This window comes from Ictidomys tridecemlineatus, chromosome 5 (genome assembly GCF_052094955.1).
Source record: "Ictidomys tridecemlineatus isolate mIctTri1 chromosome 5, mIctTri1.hap1, whole genome shotgun sequence".
Classification (NCBI taxonomy): Eukaryota; Metazoa; Chordata; class Mammalia; order Rodentia; family Sciuridae; genus Ictidomys; species Ictidomys tridecemlineatus.
In genome coordinates this window covers 154,447,219-154,456,385 of record NC_135481.1, presented here as the reverse complement: position 1 = coordinate 154,456,385, position 9,167 = coordinate 154,447,219, and positions in this window count along the sequence as shown.

Genomic DNA, 9,167 nt, shown 5'->3' with positions numbered 1-9,167 from the left:
ACAGCAACAAGGAGTCTTAGGTTAAGGCCTTCAAGATGGACACAATTTCTCCACAGGGAGAAGTGAAGCCAGGAAGCCTCAGCCACAGGGACATGTGGCACAGAGGTGTTCTTCTGGGGGTGAATGAAGCCAAAATCAGGGGAGGTCAAACCTTGACATTTCACATTCAAAGGGAGGGTCTCATCTGGGAAGTGCCCCAGTCCAAGAGCAAGTGAAATTCCAAGTATTCTCTCTCACACTACCTATTTTTATTTTTATTTTTTATGGTATTCATCACATTTATAATTCAGAGAAAGTCATGAGATGATGCATTAAATGCCTGTCTCCCCCACCAGGCAGAAACTTGCACCAGGGATGGGCGTTAGCAGTTGGGTTCACTGAGCACATAGCACCATACCGAGCATGTCGTAAGGTACTATTGTCAACACAAAAATGCAATAGTCTGGGCTGCTGCTTCCCCCACCCCACTCCTGCCACAGACACAGCAGCAGAGGAGAGGGCAGAGTGCTCTTGGCTGCCACCACCTACCCACTGGTAGACCTGTGGTTCAGGTGGAACCTGGTCAGCACTAGACAGAGGAGTTTGGTCCTGCTCCAGAACTGACAGCCAAAGCAGCTACAGAGAGAAGAACTGGACACCCAACTTAGAGGAGCCCTGCTGAGGGAGCCCCTCTTGGGCTGGAAGCCCTTCTGTGCAATACTCTAAGGCACATTGTGCCTCTGCTTAGCTCCCACCACTCTCTTCCTTCTCAGTCGGTTCCCTCAGCCTGGAAAAGGGGAAGATCAGAGCTGCAAGGAGTCCAACCATGCCCTCTACTGGCCAGGCCTTGCCCCATCCTGGGAATCAGCCCATGGGGACCTAATGCATTCTGCTCATTCTTTCCTCCAGGACCTAATCAGCCAACTTTCTCTCTCTCAAGCCCCACAGGAATTGTTTAAAGAGAGTAGGAAATAGCCCTACTGGGCCGACCCAGTTTAGGATGCCAGTGAGCTCCTGCATGAAGGACATAGAAGGGTGACCTGCAGATGTCTAACCCACAGTGGCCGAACTTGTCAAGCGTGGCTGGTTTCCTCTACAGCAAGGCCTGGGAGCTGCAAATAAATCCTTGGCACACACATCTCCTCTTTTAACTTTGGGATCACCTTTGCACCCATTAACAAGACTCAAAGGGAAAACCACATTGATCCTCTACAACCACAGCAGACCTTTCTCTAAAACAGCATTACCCAGCCAGAGCTTCTCTTTATCCATCTAATTTGACACACGATTATATTTAGCAGTTTCCAAAAAGTAACTCCATCCTTCTATGGTAATGACTGAGTCTCAGGGAGAACATTCAGTAGACAAAAGCACTGACAGAAAGTCACACGGGGAACCCCAGAAACATGGTGAGGACATCATCTTTAATGGAAAAGCTAACCCAGGGTGGCAGCTCTGAGGGTTCAGAGGGGACACTTCATATAACCCCAGATCAGTAGCTCAATACACTCATGCAGACTTGAGTGAGCTGAGCCACATCTGCTCAGACCTGTGCACATCAGAATTAACCTGGTATGAGATGTCTGGAAACTGGACACTAGGCAGACATGCAGGGGTGGTGAGGGCTGGGAGAGGCACCTCAGTGAGTATCTTCTCACTGGGGCAAGTACAGGAATCAATTCTTCATTTAAAAATGGCTGTCACATTGTCAGACATTGTCCTTTACCTTTGAAAAGACTATTCTTCTTCAAGTGTGAGGATGAGATGGGAGGGTCCTGGAGGACCAGCACAGCAGAGCAGAAAAAACAAAGAGGGAGTCTTACTGTAGCCTGGCTCTAGGAGGTGATGTGGAAAAGACACCCTGATAAGATGATGTCCTGGAAATAGCACTTTAATAGTGATTTGGTTCTTTGTTCTTCTTTGCAATGCCTTGCATCTCAGCCTTGTCTACATACAAAAATCAACTGGCAAGCTTCACAAAATGCTGGTGCCTGGACCTCATCCCCAGAGATTCTGATTTCTCAGAACTGGGGTGCAGCCTGGGCACCTGAATTTAACCCAAGTTATTCTAATATATAATGAGGTTAGAGAACAACTGCCAGGGAAAAAAATCCTAAAATTTCTTTTAGCCTGAATTGAGTTGCACCAGTAGACTGAGAAGTCACAGTCACAGTCAGAGCAGGCTATGGGATCAGGAGCTCTAGTAGGTTTAGGATTCCTTTTGGGTCTAACTGTACACCTGCTAGATTACACAGGATTTATAATTTTCTTGCTTCTTCTCTGGCTTTGTGAATCCTGTCTGACTGAAGAACAATCAGAAGGAGAGAGAAAGGAAACTTGAACCAGCCAACTCCAAACTCCATCTCAGGAAAAGGCTTGGCCACTGATAAGGCTAAGCTTGTGTTATGCTTAGCCATAGATTGCCCATTCTGATACCACTGGGAGTCACTGGGCTTGAACAGATAGCTGCCTGTCATCTGGGCACTTCACCTCACAGAAGTATGTCCTTTGGTAGGAGTGGTATTCTGGCAGTGGGTAGAGATGACCACCTCCTCCCCCATGCAGGGACAGCAGGACTGTGGGGAGGGGCTGGCCCCTGGCTACCCTAAGTGTTTGCCGCATCCACCAGCTATGTCTGTTTGGGATGTTTTCCAGAAGAAAAGGCTTCCATCAGCTGTGAGAAAAAGAACACACATTCCTGAGATATCTGATAAACAAATATTATTCTGTGATTCATTCTGCTGGCCACAATGTGTGCCTGTGGTTTGAACTTTTTCCCCTTTCATTCTTTGGAAGAATGGCCCATCCAGGCCACCATCTCTTCCCTACTCATTGGCTTCTCTCTGCTTATTTCCTATTCTCATTCCCTTTTGTACCTCTGAATGCAGAACTGTCCTTCTGTCCCTATTATTCAATCTCAAAATGGGTCTTTAAAAAATTATTTTCCAATGGCATTTACAGCCTTCTGCATCTTAGAAGAGGTAAGGGCATAAAATCTCTCCTCACTAGAAAGGAGAAAATAAGGGTTGAGGCTGGGCTTGTCCCACTGGGAGGATGTGGGCTGTGGGTCATAGTGCACAGGGGCAGGGGCCAACAGCTGTCAGGTGTTTCTGGAATAAGTTTGCAGCCCTTCTCTCATCATCCCAGGCAGATTTGCAGCTTCAGAAGCGGCCAGGGGACCTCACCCACTCCAACATGAGCATGCTCGTTGGCCCTGAACCAGAGAAGGCAGCCACTGCCATTTCCAGCCTGTGACAAGCAGTGTTAAACCTGCTGCCAAGGGTGGGGACGCTCCTCTGGGCAGATAATCGAGTGACTGGTCAGCTTCAAGGTGTGAAGGGCAGGGAAGACAACTAGAGGCTCCTTTGAGAAACTTTCCAGGATAATGGATAAAAATAAAACCAGAATCAAAAGAAAAGCATCTCACCATTCATAAAGCATAGCCAGCCTTTTGTGGTCATCCATAAAACGCAAATACGACTTTGATTCTGTCTGACCCCTAGGGCTTCCTGGACCATGCCTAAGAGGAGCTGTATGCTTGGAATGGATCATTCAGGAAAAGGCTGACATTCATGTGGCATGCTTATTTCCTGAGTATCAAAATGTCTGTGTGTAATGTATTTCAGAACAATGTGTGTGAGCAGCACTTTACTTTTGCAAATCTACTTAAATTTCTCAATTTCAACAATGTGTAAAATTTCCTGTGTATAACCTAAGGATGCCAGAAAACGGAACCTGAGCGCCGCGTACATATTGAACTGGCTCTATTTTATCTCTGGATGCATGAAATGCTTTGGGAGTTGGAACCCAACATTCACTCAGGCACTCATGGGCTCAAGGTATGCCAGGCAAGCACTGTTGTAAATGCTGAGTGTGGAGACACAAAGATGACAGATGAAATCCCTACATTTACGGGGCTTATGTTCCAGTGGAGGATACAGAAAACCCACAAATAAATAACTCCCATGGCAGGAACTCTTCTCTAAGGCTAATATCCAATTACTTTCTGTTAATAGGGATTATATGGGGTGCCACCTTAGGCAAGGCAGTCAGGAAGATTGACTTTCCAAGTTGGAACCTGACATTCTGGTGGGGCCAGCCCAAAAAACCTGAGCCAGGTCTCTGTGAGTGGAGGAAGCAGGGAACTGGAGCACTCCCAGAGGCTGGAAAAACCATCACGGCAAAGAATGGAAAGAGATAGTGATGGTAGAACAGAGCAATGCCAGAGAAGACTATGGGAGGTGTCTGCACAATGCTGAGGAGGATCCAGATCACAGCATCCTCTTAGCTCCAATAAGCCAAAGGGGTAATAGTCCATGTCTGAGCAGGTCTCCAGTCGTGTTGTAAAAAGCTCACACCAGAAACCCCATGGAGAATGGATAATAAAAAGGACACAGATGCACCCATTTTTGCTTTTTCTTTAAAACAAAATGTCATTCAAGTTACCCTGGATGGCATGTTCCACCAGGGAAAATTTTCAATAAATTTTATAGCCACAAAAAAGAGAAGATCATAAATCAATGCATTTACCAAATGCATTAGGTAGGTGGGCAACAGTAAAGTGGGGAAATCTTTTCTATTGGTTTCAGACATCATCTTTGCATTCTTAGCTTTAGGACTGGTAGAGGCTAGAGGTCTGCTAAGCTTAGCACTACATTCCATGAGTTTTACCTAATAGTCACAAGAATGTTCAGTACAAAGGTTGAAAGTAAAGGGCTATTAGAGGGATTAAGATAACCCAAGACAAGTTTGGCTCTTGCCTTGCAGCATTCCATCTCTCCACGAACATATGTCCTACTCAGCTGAGGTCAAACAGTCTGCAAGATCTTTAATATAGATGTGGCTTCTCCAGAGAAATTCAGTTCACAAAGTTAATGTTATTAGGTGGATGAAGGAGCTGAATCTCCTATAGAAGCCCCAGGAAACTGCAGCTTCTAAGCCTCAAAGTCACCCTCACCTAAGCATCAGCCCTAGAAGAGCTGCTCCCAGTTTGGGAGTTCCCATATTTCCAGCCACCTGCAGTGTGGGCGGCATGGCCTTCAGGGCTCTAAGCCCTTGAGATCAGGAGTGCCTACATCAGCCTTCAAAAGTCAGGCAGGGCCATGAAAGGTGGGTGGAAAATTCCAAGTCTGCTGCAGGAAGAAGGAATCAGGGAAGGCACGTGGGCAGGCAGCATGTTTCATAAAAGTAAAATTCATGAGCAAGATCACTCAAGTGTGGTTTCAACGATGGCTAGAGTTCACCTGGCTTTCCTTTAAAATTCTTTTTAAATTAATTTTGTTGTAAGTTAAAGTTGAAACAATTTATTAAAAGAGAAAATATGCATTACAGTTTCAATTCTAATGGAGCATCACATCATTATAAATACCCTTCCAACTTTATATTGTGTTTTTTAAAAAAATTTTTAGAGGTACAAGCAAAAATCATCTGGAATAACTAAATATCATAGACTCTCCCACCAAAGACAAAACAAATCAGATCTTGGCACAGGAAATGTGAATGTGAGGGTGTACAGGACACAACTTAACCTAGTCACCCCAAGAAAAACTCCTGCAGGAGTTTTCATCTTCACTGGTGGAATTTTTTCCAGGCTATATTTGTTCTGTTACCAAAGAGAAGGGGGAGAGGGGAAGTGTAGGTGGATGAATGGCAGCTTGGAAGGAGGTTTTGCTTTGTGTTTTGCATTTTCATTTTTGTTAAATACTGTAGATGGTTCCACCATTCCTTACTCAGTAGACTTGACCCTTTAAAGGAACTTGCTAATGCATCTGAGCCTCCCCCACTTTGCCTAACTCTCACAGTGGCCCATAATGGGAATCAATTTTAATCTGAACTAGGACTCTTTGGAGAGACAGCCATACTGAAAGAAGCATTCCAGCTGGACAGATTGTTTCCCTGTAAAGTTAAAGATCTCTAAGCCACAGGTCCATAGCCTGACAAAACTGAGAAGTTCTCTGTGACCACAAGAGAACCTGAAGTCTTTGAATCCCTGACCACAATGGTTGCTTGTGGAGCAGGCGGCAGATGATGGAAAATAGTGAGCACTTCAGCTGAATCAGCAACAAACTCAAATAGCTGAAGGGGTAAAGCCCTCTATGTCAACAGCATAAGGTCGTGTGTCTACAGAGATGCAAGAAAGGGCAGAGTCAGGGAAAGTGGAGATGTGCTTCAGTTTCCGTCCCCAGAAACCGACCCAAGACAGGGGTGTGGGTATAAGTAGTTTATTAGGTCCCACATACAGTAACGGGGGAGGGGGAGGGAGACAGACCAGAGATACAAGTGGTAAAGCATGTCAAAGTGGCAAGCAGGTCATCCCTGGGAGCGACTAGGGCTCAATCCCTCTGGAAATACAAAGAGCCAGTGTAGACCTGTGTCTGACTCTTGAGTTACCAGTCTCCAAGCAGCCAGGAAGGAAGTTCCATGAGCCCCTGCTCCCATCAGTCATTGGTAGAGGATGCTCCTAGGAGAGGGGTATGTCAATCCCCTAACTGTTCTGTGCTGCTAGCTGGCTGGCTTCCAGCCACAGCAAGTTACAGGCAAAATAAGACACTGGTGCTGGCACCTGGAAGTCAGTCTACAAAGTATTTCAGCAACTAATAAACATTAAATACTCCTTCCAGAATGTTTTGTTTTACTTCATTTTATTTTGCAATTTAACTTTTCAACTTTTCAGATGCATCACTTACATACAATAAAAGACACCACTAAGTATTCAATTCACTGAGTTTTGACAAACCTATACCTCAATGCAACCCCCAGTCCAATTAAAATATGAAATGTGTGTGTCTGTGTGTGTATGTTTCAAAATATCACAGGGTACCCTATTAATATGTATAATTTTATGTCAATTAATAAAGAAAAAATTATTTTTAAAAATGGAATAATCCCATCACACCTGAAAAATCCCTCATGCACTTTCACAGTCTCCAAACTCATCCCAGCCCAGTAACCATGGCTCTGTCTCTATACATTAGTTCTATTTATTCTAAACCTCACATAAGTGGGATCTTACTCAATGTTTTTCTTTTGTGTCCAGATTTTTTTTTCCTCAACATTATATTGATGCATAAATAAGTAGTTCATCCTTTTTACTGCTGATTTTTTTATTCCATTGTATGGATATGACAGTTTTCTCATTCAAATGGACACTGGGTTAGTTCCCATCTGTGCCATTGTGAACTAACCTGCAATGAACAGTCAAGGACAAATTTTTTTTCGGACATATGTTGTCCCTTCTCTTGGGTTAATACCTCAGAGTGGAACTGCTAGTAAGCTAAAGTTTAACCTTACTGAAAACAACAACAAAACTAGGGCTTGGGATAGAGAGCAGTGGCCAAGAGCATGCTTAACATGCTTGAGGTCATGGGTTTGGTCCATAGCAATGCAAAAAAAAAGAAAGAAAAAAGAAAAATCATACCAATCTATTTTCAAAGTGGTTGCACTTGCCATTTATTTAAAAAAAAAACTCATGCATGAATGATCATTGTAGAAAAAAATTAAAAATACTGAATTTAGAAAAATAATTTAAATTACCTGAAATATCTGTACCCAGAATTATCATTTTAATCTTATATATTCATAGAGCCTTGTCTTGTCAGCAATTATTGTCAGAAATAAAACATGTCGAGCAAGAAGGAATTTCCTTAGAGGAACATGGAGGCATCTCTCAGTAACAAGGGGTGCAAGCCATAGTTGAGCTCCATGGAGAACACAAGACCTTGGGTGGCCAGTTTCACTCTCTCTCTTGCATTCCTCACTGTTTGTCAATGCAACTGCTAAACTCTACCTGCACCTCTTCTAGTGGCCTCCCTCCCCTAGTGGCCATAACCCAACACATTCATGCTCAACATTGTCTGTGTTCTAGAACTCTTTATTTCTATCCTTCAGAGGAAGCATATGGTTGTCTCATCCTGCTTTATTAATATTTATAAATGTTTTATTATTTTATTCTTCTTTTTTATTTATTTGGGTGCCAGGGATTGAGCTCAGGGCTAGTAGACCATGTCCCCAGCTCTATTTTGTATTTTATTTAGAGACAGGGTCTTGGTGCCTTGATTTTGCTGAGGCTGGCTTTGAATTTGTGATCCTCCTGCCTCAGCTTCCCAAGCCACTCTGGTTGCAAGCATGTGTCACCATGCCCTGCCAAATGTTTTATTATTTTCGTAATTATAAATTTCCTATAAAATTACACATCTAATATGTAGCAGCAGCATACTATTTTATCTTCATGGTAACACAATGAGACAAGTGTTAGCATCCCCATTTAACAGATATGGAAGCTGAGACAACATAATAGCAGACACAGCTTTTACAAACACCTGCTGAGTGAAGAAACTAGGATTCACATCCAAGACTGGGTCAAAGAAGAATCCTGGATCTAAAAATAAGCCCTGGGACTGAGATTGTAACTCAGTGGCAAAGTGCTTGCCTCATATGTATGAGGCAATGGGTTCAATCCACAACTAAACAAACATTTTAAAAAATAAAGTAAAAATAAAAATAAGCCCTGGATGTACAAGCTGCAGAGTGAAGCCTGACTCAGCCTACAGGGAGGTAGATGATGTGTTGGCAGAGATTGAGAAAGTTTCAGCCTTCAGACTGAGGCCTTCCTTGTTCCTTGCACTAATCAAAGAATGTGACAGGCTAGGAGGTCGCTTCTCAGTCCAAAGGACCCTTGAAAGAGATGGTGTCTGGAGAAGGAATCTCCTGCAAGCTGTCTTTCTTCATGTTGCACTTCCAGCCTCTTGGCTTGGCCTCCTCTGGACCCACTTCAGTGTAGGTGGCCATTTCACATGATTCTGAAGACATAACTCTGTGGCCCAGCAGGGTATGAGGAGATGTCCCAGGGAAACCCAGAGGAAGGGTTCTTTATGCTTGAAGTAAAAATCAGTTTCAGCAGAAAGTGGAGGCCACCTCTTTCCTAAGTCTTATGTTCAGTGTCACTGGTAGTGATTTAGACAGGTCTGGGGCCTTCTGAGACCTGGCTGCTGGGAATGGGAGAGAGTAAGACAGGAGTCCTGATGGCCTTGGAACCTGAGAATGTGTCTAGTCATCCCTGTTGTTCACAGCCACCAGCAGGACTAGATAGTAACAGAGAAATATGCATTATAATCTCCAAAAAGCAGAGCTCAGTGAGACTTGTCCAGGTAATGATTGTCCCCACTGAAGATATTGGGAGTGCTGAAAAT